Below are 15,439 nucleotides of genomic sequence, written 5' to 3' on the forward strand. Positions count from 1 at the left end.
AAAATGCATTTGTGACAGCAGTTTTGAAATGTAGCAGCCAGACCAAGCAGTCTGTGCAAAGTTAAGGTTTTGTTTTGTTTTGTTTTGTTCTGTTTTACTACCTTCTTCAGGAAAACCAAAAGCTATCTTGTGGCTAGCACTTTGGGCCAAAATCGAACAGCAGGGCAGGAAAACTGATTGTGTGTTTTGGGATACATCAGCCAAAATAAGTGAAAGTCAAATACATGTCATGCCATGGTCAGTCCTGTAGGCCTGAGCCTCTGAGAGTGGTGTCAGGACAGTGGTGGTATGGCTGACACCAAAGACCCACAGGTATTTTTGTGGTTCAGCTAATGAAGGAGGTTAGGGGGAGAGCACTCATTTTATCAGCATACATTGAACACTCCCTGAACTAGGGACAAGACGTGATTGCCAGTCCTAGCTCACTAGTGGGTGAGACAACATGCCTCATTACACTTACTTACAAATTCCTGGTTTGGAAAAGTATATGGTAAGAGTATTTCAAAGTAGCATAATGTATACATGTGGTTGTATGTGTATGGCAGTTCCAGTCAGTATGCTAATTTGTCTTCAGGGCTTAGCAGAATGTTTCTAAAATTTATTTGGGAATAAGTAGAAAGGATAAGAACAAGAAAGTCAGTGTCGTTTAGTGATTAAAGACATGGGCTAGGGTCAGAAGCAGGAGTTTAGATTTCTTACTAGCCAGTGAGTGACCTTGGACAACTTTCTTTATTGGTAAAATAGATACAACAGTGTTTCTTTCAAACAAATGAGGTAATTTTGGTTCCAGAACACTCATTAATGGTAAGGTCCAGGAACCCAGGATAAGTAGAATCCTGGATCTTGGAGAGGGGATGAGTGCCAGAGATACCGATGCTGTTTCAGTGAGGATGTTAGGTCGGGAGGACCCAGGAGAGAAACTGCCTGTGGTAGAAGGAGGAATTATGATGTTGAAGGAGGAAAAGACGTGAGCTTCAGGCTGGGGAATCTCATAAGGTACAGTCTGGGTCCTAGAGGAAAGACTAAAGCAGGACCTTTGAAAATAGGAAGCCAATGTCACACTGTGTGTGTGTGTGTGTGTGTGTGTGTGTGGCCACATGATGTGCCCATAACCTGGAGCTCCCTTAGGATTACATTTTTGGAGGCTTTTGTGATATTCCACTAGGGGCAGGGTTTATTTTGCTCTTTTGTCTTCAGTCCACTTGTACTGTTTGTATTGTCCCCGCAAACTTGTCATGTGGGCCCATATCACACGGGTCAAGTTGTATGTAGCACGTTTGCACTAAGTTTCAAGCAGTAACTTTGCACAGATATTTTAATTTAATTATAGCCGCTCTTCAGCTTACTCCAGGCTGTGGGGAAAATAAATTCAGGGTTGACTGCATTTGCACAGGAACCGTAAAAGGATTGCCCCAAGCACTACAGAAAAGGGGATGGACAACTGATAGAGTAAATGGAACCAGTCAACTCTTCAGATACAGCAGCTGAGTTACACTAAGGCGGAGCACTAAGCTTCAGAAAATTTCATGGACTCCCTGCTGTCCAGATCACAGGGCTGGCCCAATTCCTAACTTGTTTCAGCTATAGTTCTTTGTGTGCAATACAGACTGACTCAGGCTAATTAAAGCAGAAGAGATCTTACTGGAGGGTAATAGAGTGCTTCATAGAAGAAAAAAACCAACTTCGTAAGGGAAGGACACCAGGGCATCTTTTCTTCAGTTATCAGTGGCAGATGCTGAGAGACAGTCTTAAGATCTCCCCAGCGGGGAGATCACATCTCTCTTTCTGTCTTTTTGACACTACGAGTGAAAAACCTGAAGAAAACCTCTAATTGACCTAATTGGGGTTACATTTCCATCCCCTGGCACCTGTGTAGACAGTCCCACGAAGATGACACACAACAGGAAAATCCGAGAGGAAATGGGAGTGGCTATAATTTGAGGAGGAAAAGTATCTTTAAATCACACTTGAATTATCATTTGGATTGTGTCTTAACCATCTAATTTAAAAGCAACGGAATTTTGTCTCTAAACCACCTTGCAAATTGCAGCTCGTGGGAGAACACGATGACATGGCCACAGTACATACTGTAAGTTGTTCTCTAGTTCTTCCCCCGTGGAAACCTGAGGCCTCTGGTCTTGCTCAGGGTAGGAGCGAATGGAGGCCAGATGTTAGATGATGTCTTGACTGGAGCCATCCGTCGAAAAGAGATGATGACTCCCATCCCGTGGTTTTTACACCCACTTGGGATGTAAACGAGATAGATACACTTAGTAACTTGTGAAGTCCCTTCAGTGGTCCTTTGGCCAGTGGAGGAAGGGCTCTTAGGTTTGGAAGTGTCAAATGGTGCAAACCTCTAGAAATTGAACTCCAGCACCAATTTTACACCAAGATAGTAAAACAGGAATCACAGATTAATGGTACCACCAAACAACTGAAATTGTCAAGAGCAACGGTCTCATGATCATAACCAATCTCAGTTATGATTCTGAATATAGTCTATATTGGAGGAAATTCAATACGTCTGGCCCTGACATACTGCTGTTAACCTAGTAATGTTTCCCATCATTCCTAATTCTAATGTACCCAAAATTAGCTTATCTTCACATTACAGGGACAGCAGTATTTTTTTAATCTTTTTTTTAAAAAGATTTTATTTATTTGAGAGAGCACACAAGTGGGGGGCAGAGGGAGAGGGAGAAGGCAGGCACCCCACTAAGCAGGGAGCCGACGTGGGGCTCCATCCCAGGACCCAAGGATCATGACCTGAGCAGAAGGCAGATGCTTAACCAAGCAACTGAGCCATGCAGGCACCCTGGGACAGTAGTATGTAACCTTTAATTGTTTTATTTTGGGACTGTCAAGTCAATTATTCCCTGTCATTACACTAAGGATGTAATTGGACTAAGAGGTCAGGCAGGAAGTGTGGTCACCATACATCATCACCAAAGATGACCTTAGTAGACATGCATATAGTGGTTAAGGTCATTGGGATATCCTTTCTAAAGTGATCGACAAATTTCATCACCTTAGACACCCCTAATTAAGAAAGGGACATAATGTTGGATCTGTTTGGATTTCAGAGGCAAAACAGTACATTTGAATGCGCTTCTCTGTCCCATGTGCTGGGTAACCTGTAAGGCTATCAGTTTTGAGGGGATATTGGAGAAAGCAAGGACTTTGGAGCAGGTCCAAGTCACTTTGCTACTTAGTCTATAACTTCTCAAATTTGAATATACTGGGAGGGCTAATGGCAGGCAGAGATGTTCCAGGATGCTGCAGAATAAGAGAGTACACGAGTGGTTTGGGATTAGTGATTTCTGCTAACATCTCTTATCCATTTGAAAAGTGCCTCTTGTTTGCCACTGGACCCTGGTCGCCTGAACATAGATCCTAGATATTCTGTGCACCTGAAACTTCCCATTATAGATTTGATGTCACCTGATCTATAAAATAATAAAATCAGATCCATGCAATGGCATTCTATTTTTAAATGGAATTTTCAGATTTGCGAGGTCACAGAGACTAAGAGTAGCAGAACAAGTTGGGCCCCAACTTAAACCCGTTCCAGAGTCTTCTTTCTCTAGACAATGGACTTGGTCAGTGGCCACCTAGTCAGAGAGCTGGGAAAAACAAAAATCGAGGATTGGTGACAAAGATGTTAAGGGAAAAGATATGTGGATAGAATTCGTAGAACAAGTAGAGTTGGTGATATCTGTATCCCACGTAAATGCCCACCAGAAAATATGGATATTGCTCTCACTAGGCCAGATAAATAGATAACCCATTCTGTGCAGTCTATCCTCTATTTTCCCCAGCCACTACCTTGGCGCTTGTTCGTTAGGCACAGAAGCAAAATCATAACAACAGAGATTGATCCTGTGTTTGAGCTTAGAAAAGCTGGACCTCCCCTTACCAAGGGTGACCCGGCTACTGCCTCTGCTGGAGGGCCAAACCGCAACCAGGGAGGCTAGTGCTGAGCCCTACTGTGGCCCCGTTCCTTAGGGGTACCATTCAGCCAAGTGATTACATTAGTTGCCTTCCATTATGCAAAAGTCAGCGGTTTTGTCTTCTTAGGGAAAGATGTGTATTATGGGTGTGGATTTGTCTTTCCTGCCTGCAGTATGTCTGCCAGCATCACCATTCACGGACTTGGCAGAAAGCCTCATCCATCACTGTATCCCATATTGTATAGTCTCTTGACAGTGAAGGAAGGAAAGAAAGTACATCAACTGGCTCACACGTACGGAAATAATTTTTACCATGTGCCCCATTATCCAGAGAGAGCTTGCTTAATAGACTTACGTTTGCCAAAGGCTTAGGTATAGAACCAGCTGGGAGTTAACTCATTATGAAGCTAGATACTGTCCTAAAAGACACAGTATATGGTGCTTTTTCCCCTAATCGGGATGTACGGATCAAGAAATGAAGAGATGGAAAAAAAAAAAAAAAAGAAATGAAGAGATGAGAGTGAGACTCACACCACTGAGAATTAGGCCAATTGACTTACTGAAAGCATTTTTGCTCCTCTTGCTGGTGACCTTGAGTTTGGAGGTCTTAGTGCCTAAGGAAGTAATGTTTCTTCCAGGGACACAACCTTAATTCTACTGAAATTGAAATCTTGAGATTGTTCTCTGATCATTTTGGGCTCTTTATGCCATTGAACCAACAATCTAGAGTTTCTCCAGAAATATCACCTTTGCCACCCAGCTCTGTGCTCCAGGAGACTCCCTGCCATAAAGGGGCTGTAGCAATGGGTTCCCTTTTCTGGCTTCTGAGTAGGTCCAGTAAATGGGAGGCACCAGCAGAAGACTTGGCAGATGGGAAGAAAGAGGAGTCCTGATATTTCCCCTGCTCCTTGCAGAGTTGCTTCAAATATAATGGCCTGAAGAGTAGAGCTTGGGGGTCCTGGTGAATAAAGGGACCAAGGTCAACAATGTGGGCCGGGTTACGAGAAATCAATAATAGATGGAGCTCTCTAGGACCGATAATAATGGGGAGCCATTAAGAGTCTGCCTTCTGCTCAGCTCATGATCCCAGGGTCCTGGGATCAAGCTGGGATTAAGCTGGGATCGAGGCCCATGTAGGGCTCTCTGCTCAACAGGGAGCCCACTTCTCCCCCTCCCCCTTCCCCCCACCCCGCTTGTGCGCTCTCTCTTTCAAATAAATAAATAAAATCTTAGAAAGAAGAGTACAACTCTGTTAGGTGGCTCTTTCCCCTGTCTATAGCTACTCTTTGTGAGATTTAGTACCTTCTTTTCTCTCCTTTCTCCTGCAGGCCTACGGTGGTTTTGGCTCCCCATTATTAACGGAGGGCTTCATCTATTACTGATTTGTCATAACCCTGCCCACATTGTTGACCTTGGTCCCTTTATTCAGCTCCCCTCAATTACCCGATTTGAGTATCCCATCAGTTTTGTGCCAGTACCCTGACCAAATCAGATGTTTCACAATAACCTGTTCTGACATTTCCTGAGCTGAAATCATATACTCCTCCAAATCTGTTCCCTGTCTTTTTGTCATCTATTATTCCTTCCTCTTATGTTCTATAATAAGATGTGTTTTTTTTGTTTCCCCAAATCTCTTTTTTTGAGCAACTTACCTCTGCCATTCAGGGTTGGTTATAGTGGAGTTACCAATAACTGGCCTCTTTGACCACAAAAGATGGTCACATGATGCAAACTGATACAACTGATCAAATTGTTTCTTCTGGGAATTTATAGATTGTGCAGCATAACACACAGAGAGGTGGCTAGTTGGAATTGAGTCTTTTGGTGGAAGAGTCCTAAGGAACAGATTACGAATGCTATCTCTAAGATTTTCTGAAGTTGCCCTGGTTCTTGCCTTGGTATTAGCTCTTCCTTTGATTTGGTGAGATCCCACTATGGAGTAAGACTCCCAGCAGCTGACACTCTGAGACAAGTGAACAAGAAATAAACAAGCCCTCACGGGAATTGAAGATGAGTTCCAAATCATCTTAATGATCAGATTTAGTTAATTAGAATTACTAGTGTCCTAGCTGCCTACAAGAAGCAAATGTAAATCCTCTCTGGGAAAGAAAAGATACTCTAAACTTAAAGTTATCTCTATACATTTTTATATATGGTGTCTGGCACCCACGTAAAAATAACCAAGGAGACAAAACAGTTTCATTTAAAAAACCAAAAGTGGCGCCTGGCTGGCTCAGTTGGAAGAACATGTAGCTCTTGATCTCAGTTGTGATTTTGAGACCAAAGTTGAGTGTATAGATAACTTAAAAAAAAAGAAAAGAAAAGAAAAATCAAGAGAAACAATAGAAAACTGAGAAAGATAACAGAGGGTATCCAAATAACAGAGGTGTTAGACACTAACTTAAAAACAACTGCTTAATAATAGACAAGGAAGTAGGAGACAAGATTAAGAATTTCATCACAGAAAAAGACTATTCTTTAATAACTAAAATTAGAATTCCATGGATGGATTTAACAGCAAATGAGATACAGGTTAAGAGACAATCAGTGACTAGAAAGATAAATCAAAAGAAAATATCCAGAAAGGAGGACAAAAAAGGAAAGGAACAAATAAGTATAAGAGACATAGGAAATACAATGAAGAATTCTAATACATGTGTAATTGGAGTCCCAGAAGGAGAAAGAGAGGAGGGACGATAATGGCTAAGAATTTTCCAAAAACAATAAAAAACAAATAGAAAGCCACAGATTTAAGAATTCCTGTAAGCCTTAGGCAAAATAAATACAAAGAAAATCACACCTAAGACTATCACAGTGTTATGAATACCAATGACAAAAGGAATATCTTAAAAGAAGCTAGGAGAGAAGAAGCACTAAGGCAACTGACTTTTTTTTTTTTTCTTAAATCTCTACACCCAACATAGGGCTTGAACCCACAACCCTGAGATCAAGAGTTGGGTCCTCCACCAACTGAGCCATCCAGGTGCCCCTAAGGCAGTTGACTTCTTAACAACAGACTCTACAAGACAATTTATATCTTCAAAGTTCATCAAATTCTGTATCCAGCATCCATATCCTTAAAATATGAAGATAAAATACAATTTCAAACAAAAAAAACCACAGAGCTTTTATTACTGCAGACCCACCCATTGGACAGAAAGTAATAATCAAAGGAGGAGACTTGAAGATGCAGGAAGGGCTGAAAGTCAACAAAAAGGAAAAGGGTAAGTAAATACAAGTAACTACAGACTGTTTATATATATATTATAATAATAATAATTTGGGGGGTAGTAGTAAAATGTATCAGAGCAACAGCATATAGGTCAAGAAAGAGGGTAAATAGTGTTAAAATGTCATACAGTTCTTGCATTGTTTGGGAAGGGGTCAAACTACAAATCAAATATGTGTTGTAATCTCCGGTAATCATTAAAAGAATAGAAAATAATGTATAACTAACAGTACTGTGGAATCAATTAAAAGGCACTCAATGGGGGGATAAGAAAGAACTAGAAGGACAAATAGTACACAGTAAGGCAGTAGATTAAGTGTATACACATATGCAACATATATATGTGCATGCATTGTATATACATCAGTGATAACATCACATACAAATAGTCTAAATGCTTCAGTTGAAAGTTAAAGTTGGTCAAGTTGGATTACATACACAAAATATCAAGATCAAGGAAAGACAGATCTAAAGAATAAGAAATCAGAACATATAATGTTTGTCCTTCTCCGACTGACTTACTTCACTCAGCATCATGCCCTCCAGTTCCATCCACGTTGAAGCAAATGGTGGGTATTTGTCATTTCTAATGGCTGAGGAATATTCCATGTATACATAGACCACATCTTCTTTATCCATCATCTTTTGATGACACCGAGGCTCCTTCCACAGTTTGGCTATCGTGGCCATCGCTGCTATAAACATCGGGGTGCAGGTGTCCCGGCGTTTCACTGCATCTGTATCTTTGGGGTAAATCCCCAACAGTGCAATTGCTGGGTCATAGGGCAGGTCTATTTTTAACTCTTTGAGGAACCTCCACACAGTTTTCCAGAGTGGCTGCACCAGTTCACATTCCCACCCACAGTGTAAGAGGTTCCCCTTTCTCCGCATCCTCTCCAACATTTGTTGTTTCCTGCCTTGTTAGTTTGCCCCATTCTCACTGGTGTGAGGTGGGATCTCATTGTGGTTTTGATTTGTATTTCCCTGATGGCAAGTGATGCAGAGCATTTTCTCATGTGCATGTTGGCCATGTCTATGTCTTCCTCTGTGAGATTTCTCTTCATGTCTTTTGCCCATTTCATGATTGGATTGTTTGTTTCTTTGGTGTTGAGTTTAATAAGTTCTTTATAGAAACTTGGAAACTAGCCCTTTATCTGATATGTCATTTGCAAATATCTTCTCCCATTCTGTAGGTTGTCTTTGAGTTTTGTTGACTGTATCCTTTGCTGTGCAAAAGCTTCTTACCCTTGATGAAGTCCCAATAGTTGATTTTTGCTTTTGTTTCTTTTGCCTTCGTGGATGTATCTTGCAAGAAGTTACTGTGGCCTGAGTTCAAAAAGGGTGTTGCCTGTGTTCTTCTCTAGGAAGGGAGAAGAAATGTGTGGGAAATATCAGAAAGGGAGACATAACGTAAAGACTGCTAACTCTGGGTAACGAACTAGGGGTGGTAGAAGGGGAGGAGGGCGGGGGGTGGGAGTGATTGGGTGACGGGCACTGGGGGTTATTCTGTATGTTGGTAAATTGAACACCAATAAAAAAAAAAGAATAAGAAATCATGAGTAGTACAAGGATACAGACACAGAGACTAAAGGTACAGAAGGGTTGAAAAAAGAGATCACTTGCAAACACTAATCCGTGAAGTGAAAGCTTTATTAATATTTGACAAAGTGGACTTGAAGGCAGGAAAGCATTGCTAGGGACAAAGGGGGACATGTACACAGTAGTCCCCCCTTACCCGCAGGGGACACTTTACAAGATCCTCCTCCCCAGTGGGTGCCTGAAACCATGGTTAGTACTGGGCCCTATACAAACTGTCTTCCTACACGTTTGTACCTGCAATTCAGTTTAATTTCTAAATTAGACACAGTAAGAGATTAACAACAATAAAATAGAAAAAGTATAACAATACACTGTAATAAAAGTTAGATGAATGTGGTCACTGTACTCACCCTTCTTGTGATGATGTGAGATGCTAAAAGATGCTAAAACGTCTACCTGACGACAGGCAGTGAGGGGAAGGACGTAGGTATTGTGAGGTAGCACGAGGCTACTACTGACCTTCTGACCCTGTGTCAGGAGGAGGATGAGCTGCATCCAGACCACAGCTGACCCTGGGTAACTGGGAAGCCAAACTTCAGATAAGGAGAGACTACTGTATCACTAAATGTATAGAAAAAAACATGTGCATTTTTTCAGCATTTCTGGGCCATTGAGAAGATACAAAACACTACATAATTAGTTGATGATGCTCTGAATTTCTTGAGGAACAAATTGAAGAAAATTGAAGAACTTAGAGAAACAACTGACCAGAGAAAATTAAGGGGAACTGATAAATTCCACAAAGCCAATGCCAATTGACCAAAAAGACCCCTCAAGTTGGAATCAACATAAGCTAGAAAGCATATAAAATAGTTAATTTCTAAATAGTAGATATTCCTCTGAAGCAAAAACATAAAACCACCTAATGTTTCCGTAGCTCAAAGTAAAATAGATGCTAATCATTTAAGGAAAAATTTCAGTCTGAACTAGAACCACCCCCTTGGTCTATGGGTTTGTTTTCTGGTATTAAAAGCCTGACGTCCCATTTTTTTTTTTCTGGTTTGTCATTAAACATTGACAGATCCCTACAAATGTCAACAGGGGGAAAACTAATCATTTGGCATGTATATAGCTATATTCATGATTTGTTTTGTGTCTTGACTGGAAAACAACCTTCATAAGGTGTCATGTATAGTTCTTTAGATATTTTTGAAGGTTTATATAGTGCACTTTGCCCCTGGAACCCAAGGATTTCCATATATTCTTTGGGAACCTAATCTGTAAACCAGAAAAGTACTCACCTACAAATAATATAAATTCCTTCAAATTGGTCAGCCCATATTGTCTGCAAAGCATCGAATATAGCGCTAGAGGGCGATGCAATGTAGAGAAGAAAGGACCATACCCTGACGAGTAAGCAAGGTTTGGAAGATTCGACTTGAGGGCATATATAAAAATGGTTAAGAGCTTGTGTAAAATTATCGTTTAGTAAGCACCAAGTTATTTTTAAATTTCCAGAACGCCATAATGTGACCAAGCAGACTAAGGTAAAAAAAGAAAAAAAATAAAGAGAGAGCAAGAGAGAGAGAGAGAGAGAACCAAAAGGAGTTAATAATCACAGGTCTTTTGGGACATACAACCCACTAATATAAAATTAAGATGGACTTGGGTGTATTTTCTAGGATTTGCTAGCTTGAAGAGAAAATATTAGTATTTTCATTTTGCTAATTATACTAAAAATTATTTTTACCATTTGTAAGAAAAAAGATTTCTTCATTGGTAATGCATCATTAAGCTATGTTTCATTGAATGCGATTCAATTTAGCAGGCAGGCACTCCTCAATCTGGGGGGTGCAGGTCTCCTACCACATTTTCAGAATCTCCGAGAACTTTTTCGTCCTTTAAAAAACTTCAGTACTTTTTAAAGGAGGGTAGTATTAAGTACACTGTCACAAAACACCGGGCTTCGTAATTGAGTAACTAGAGCAATGAAGATGTGAACCAATGCGGGAAGCTAAGTGAGAGCGCGGCCCCCCAAAAAGTGGGTCAAAAGGTTACAGTGATGCAGGGAGACACCCTAATGGCACCACCACTGGGCAGAGCCAATGGGATGCTTGGTGCAAGTATGACTTGGAAGGAAGCCAGCAGGAGAGGGACTTCGTCTGGAGAGGGACGTGCGTGTGTGTGTGCACGCGCATGTGCATGTGTGCACGCACACACAAGCAGTGGTGTAATCTGCTGCGATGCAAAGGCTACAATTATATGGGTAACATGAGGCTCTTCTCTTTCCTGATGTTCCTTTGCCCCAAGCACCTGTTTCTTTAACTCATCCACTCGTCAATGTCCCTGCCTCAGTTCCTAAGTCATGATCGGGGCGGGGGGGTGGGGGGGGCTCTGCTAGGAATGCTTAGCCAGCACCTCGCTGGGGCCCGGCTGTGTTCTAGGGGCTCGGCCTGCCCGGAGCTCAGTTGTCCTCGCGACGGCGCTGCCCCCGGGGAACCGTGGGACCGGATGCCACGAGGCTCTCCGGGACTCGACCCCTGATTACCTTTCCAGCCTAATCGATTGCCATGTCCCGTGTCCTCTCTAAGCACCAGCTGTGCGGAACTTCCTCCAGTCACTCGAATACACTGTGCTTTCAGATCAAAGCTAGTGTTGACCCTGCTCTTTCTATGGTCGATCCTCGTCTGCCCCTGCATGGCCCCCCGCCTTCCCACACCAGCCTCATGGGCTTCAGATGATTGTTTCTCCCATCCTACAGGCGGCCAGGCAGACGCTTCCAGAAGTCAGGGTTACGTCTTGCTTCAGACACGGATGATATGCAGAAGAGGGATGAGCTTTGGACCTAGAAATGGTCTTATCCACCTTTCCCTCCGTTGTTTACTGGCTTGAACTGAACTGCAGAGATTTTTTTTTTTTTTCAGATAAGAGCCAGCTTCTCTGAGAGCTGCCGACTGCGAAGGACTGTGCTGATGGGAGGCCCCACCTGGGCACGAGACAAAAGCATAGCCTTCGGGGGAGGTAGGGGAGGAAAGACCGCTTTCAGGAGGGAATGTTAGCAAACAGGCCTGCAGTGATGAGGTTAGGGCACACGCCTCCTGCGCCCCGACCCCCACCCCAGGCCTGTCCTGTCCTAGTTTCTAAAGGATGGTGAGCGCAGAGAACGGACGGCAGAGGGAGCCCTCGGTGGGGTTTGCTCCAGTCTGGCAGCAGGAGAAAGAGAAAGCGACCGACATGGCCCGGTGCTGTCCCACGGCCAGCTTGCTCCTTCCCTTTCTCCGGCACTCGGTGCCCACACAGCGTCCCCCAACGGAAGCGCACGGGACGTTCTGGCAAGGTCTGGGAGGGGGCTGCTGCGTCCCTCTTGGCTAGACGAGGAGACCAGGCCTCCAAGGGACTGAATCACTGCCCCCAGTTCAGTTACCCAACTGGTAAACCGTTGAGGCAGGATTCCAGGCTGCAGGGCTCTGGGATTCTAAAGCACAGCCTCCCGCATCTGCCATCCCCCATGCCCCTTTGCCCCGCATGGCCTGTGTCCCCCTCTGTGTATGTGCCATCCCGGGAACAGATGGAGCTCAAGAGTCACTCTCAGAATAACAGAGTCGGTTCAGTTTAGCAGGGACATTTTAAAGACAATGGTTCAACTCAAAGGAGGTGCCCCACACCCAGCTGGAGAGAAGTGAGGGCTGGTGGCAACAGCAATCCCAAGGGGGTGAGTTTGGGGGCTTTATAATCCCCCCATGATTTCCATTTGCTTCCTCTCTCTTGCTTCTGAACAGCAGACATTATCTTAATCCTACATCCAAAGCCTCGCAAACACAGCTTCAAAGCCCTACCCTGGCTGCCCCACTCCAGCCTTCCCCACAGCTCCACTGCGCAGCTCTACTGAGCAGTCCTCACACCCTGCTCCTGGGAGCTACGGTGGGTTGTCTACTTGGGTACCCCCAAAAGGGAAGAGCTCCAACTTTGCATCTTTAGTTGCAATAAAATAAAGACTCCTGTCTTCTCCCCTTCCTCTGGTGGGACCCCACCGTGCAGGTCGGCATGGGACCAAGTCCTGGGGCGGGGTAGGGGGGCTCGGCAAAGACTTGGTGACAGGCTGATTGATGGGTTTCCCGCCTCTGCTTGCCCTCCCGCCCACTCCTGCAGGCTCTGGCCCAGGTCCACCATCCGGCTGCCTGAGGGGTCTGCTTTTCTTTGTTGAGTCAGCACCAATGAGTCAGGGCCAAGATCAGCTGGGGGTCCTGGGGAGCACTGCAGGACACTGGGAAGGGAATACAAATTTAGTGGCCCAAAGGAAGGCATCACAAGGAGCATCTGAATGGAGGGCACTGGGGTTGTGGTCCGAGGAGCCCGAGAGGGAGCTGACCTGCTGATGTCATTGGCCATCAGCTGTTGGTGGATCGCTCTCTCACAGAAAAGCACAGGTTACTCAAATTATATTGCTTAGGGCCCTAAAAATTCCCAATCTTGTCCCTCTTACATTTTTACTCTTTTTAGAAATGGCAAAATGGAACCAAGCCTCCATGAACTCAGCTAATGGAAGATGAGAAGAAAGCAGAAGAGGGAAATTCTGAGATACACTCCAATGGCAATTCAGCCGTGTCTTTTTGCCTGAGCTGCTGAGGGTCAAAACGAAGTGGCTGATGACACTTGGTGGCATCTTCATCCCTACATAGGTTGTATACACTGACAGTGGGGGCAGGAGGAGAGTTGGTTGTGGCTGAGTAGAGGGACAGAAATTGAAGAGACATCACCCTTCCAACAGTACTTAGGGAGGAGGAAGTGGTGGGGAAGAGGTAAACCAATGATACTATCCTTGCTCATTCAGGCAAGACAGTTATGCCAATGTCCCCAGACGTCACAGTATCCTGGAATCATACTGCTGGGGGCGAACTTAGAGGCTATCTCCTCCGACTCCATTATTTTAAAGAGTAGGAGATGCAGATCCAGAGAGGGAAGTGACCTGTCACAGTCATACCACTGGATGATGATGGAACCAAAAGCCTAATTCCGGGCTGTTTCCATGACAAGAACCCAGGATGGGATCTGCAACAGGCCTTGGTGGAGTTCAGCGTTGTTTGGGAGCCGGATTTGTGGCTGAGAGGTTCATAACTGAGAGAACCTAGATGCCCTTGGTTTGACATTTCTACCCCACTGAAGGAACTAGTCTCTATTAAGATCAGTTGAACTCTCAAAAGCCAGATCATCAGGAGAAAGGGCCATGGAGAGTAAGAATGTCTTCCCAAAGACAGTCTTTTCGTTTAACAGAAGAAGAGAGATTGATGCAGGAGGGTCTGGTTTTTTACTAGATCTACCTAGACACAAGACATGGGAAGTTTGCGTGTGTTCTCTCAATGCCATTCTATGAAAATAGTGGGGCTTCCATTCTTGGGAAAATTCTTATCCCATGTCCCCTCCTTAGGGGGCTGAGAAGTGCCCATTGTGAGGATTAGTAGGATATAATGAACAAAATTCCCTGGGACAAGAGGCTGCAAACCTGAGTCTAGAGCCACATGATGAGGCCACCAGGCTCCGCCCTAGCCTTCCCAAGAGAGACACACCCCCCCAACCGGCCACCACTTCTCTGGTGATTTCATTCTCTATAAAAGTGCAGCAAGAGCAGAAAAGCTCTCTGTATTGGCAGCACATTTCTCCCACGGCAAGGCAGCGGCTTTGGACAGGAGAGCGTCTGGACCTCCTGCTCCCGGGGGAGGCTCCTCCTCCTCTGTGGACTGGGGCACCCACTTCATTTACCCTGTGCTTTCCTTGAAGATGTTCAGAGCACAGCACAAATGATTTTATTAACTCTCTAAAATTCAGGCAGTGGTGAAAGTGGGTCTTGGTTTCAAAATCGAAGACCTAGGGCGACAGCCGTTACCATATGGTGATGTCACAGACTCTTTGCACGTCCAGATGGACAGGATCTTAGAAACAACCCCACAGATATGACACAGAGGCTAAGAGACCAGAACCCCACAGATGTGACATAGAGGTTAAAAGACCAGGCTGTTGTGCTAGACCATTTGCATTACGTCACTAATTATCCTTAGTATCCTTACTCCCCTGGGCAGCTTCTTAAGTTCTCCAGAGCTCTGTTCCCTTGTCTATAAATGAGGACAATGAAAATACCAATACCCACCTCTTAGGTTTGTTGTGAGGACAAAATGAGATACTTTACCTAAAGTGCTGATGATAAGCATTCAATTAACGTTTTATATTGTTGTTATTATTTTGCTATATTTCCCTCCTCACTTTACAGAAACTGAGGCCCCCGGAGGACATATTTTAAGAAAGCTATTTTCTTTTCTTAAAAATCGCAAAACCAGCTTAGTTGTGTGTGAATATTTTCATTGATTAAAAAAAAAGGGGGGACATGCGGGCATCCAGGTTACATGGCAGTAACAAGTCCCAAATTCCCAGGGCTCTCAGCACAAACGTTCATTACTTGCTCATACTCTGTCCATTGTGGGTTGGCTTGGGGCTCTGCTCCTATCATCATCCTTGTTCTGGACCTGGGCATTTGGAGCACAAACCTACTCTTACGGCATCCATCTGGAAGTGACTCTGATCGTTTCTGCCCGTATTTCTGTTTCTGGCCAATGCAAGCCACATGGCCATATGGCAGCTCAGCAATGTGGGTAAGCGCGATCCTCTTACAGGAGGTAACCAGATATTGGTGGAGTAATACAGCTCATGATGATCTGCTACATAAACAAAT

At 44.0% G+C, this 15,439-nt stretch overlaps 1 long non-coding RNA gene across 1 annotated transcript; it reads left to right on the plus strand.

Moving 5' to 3' along the window:
- Positions 1-12,170: 12,170 nt before the first annotated feature.
- LOC102155668 lies at positions 12,171-14,925 on the plus strand. Its single transcript, XR_005385380.1, has 2 exons — positions 12,171-12,430; positions 13,219-14,925. It is a non-coding gene; the product is annotated as an uncharacterized LOC102155668 (long non-coding RNA).
- The last annotated feature ends 514 nt before the right edge of the window (positions 14,926-15,439 follow it).

The sequence above is a fragment of the Canis lupus genome, chromosome 37 (assembly GCF_011100685.1).
Source record: "Canis lupus familiaris isolate Mischka breed German Shepherd chromosome 37, alternate assembly UU_Cfam_GSD_1.0, whole genome shotgun sequence".
Lineage (NCBI taxonomy): Eukaryota > Metazoa > Chordata > Mammalia > Carnivora > Canidae > Canis > Canis lupus.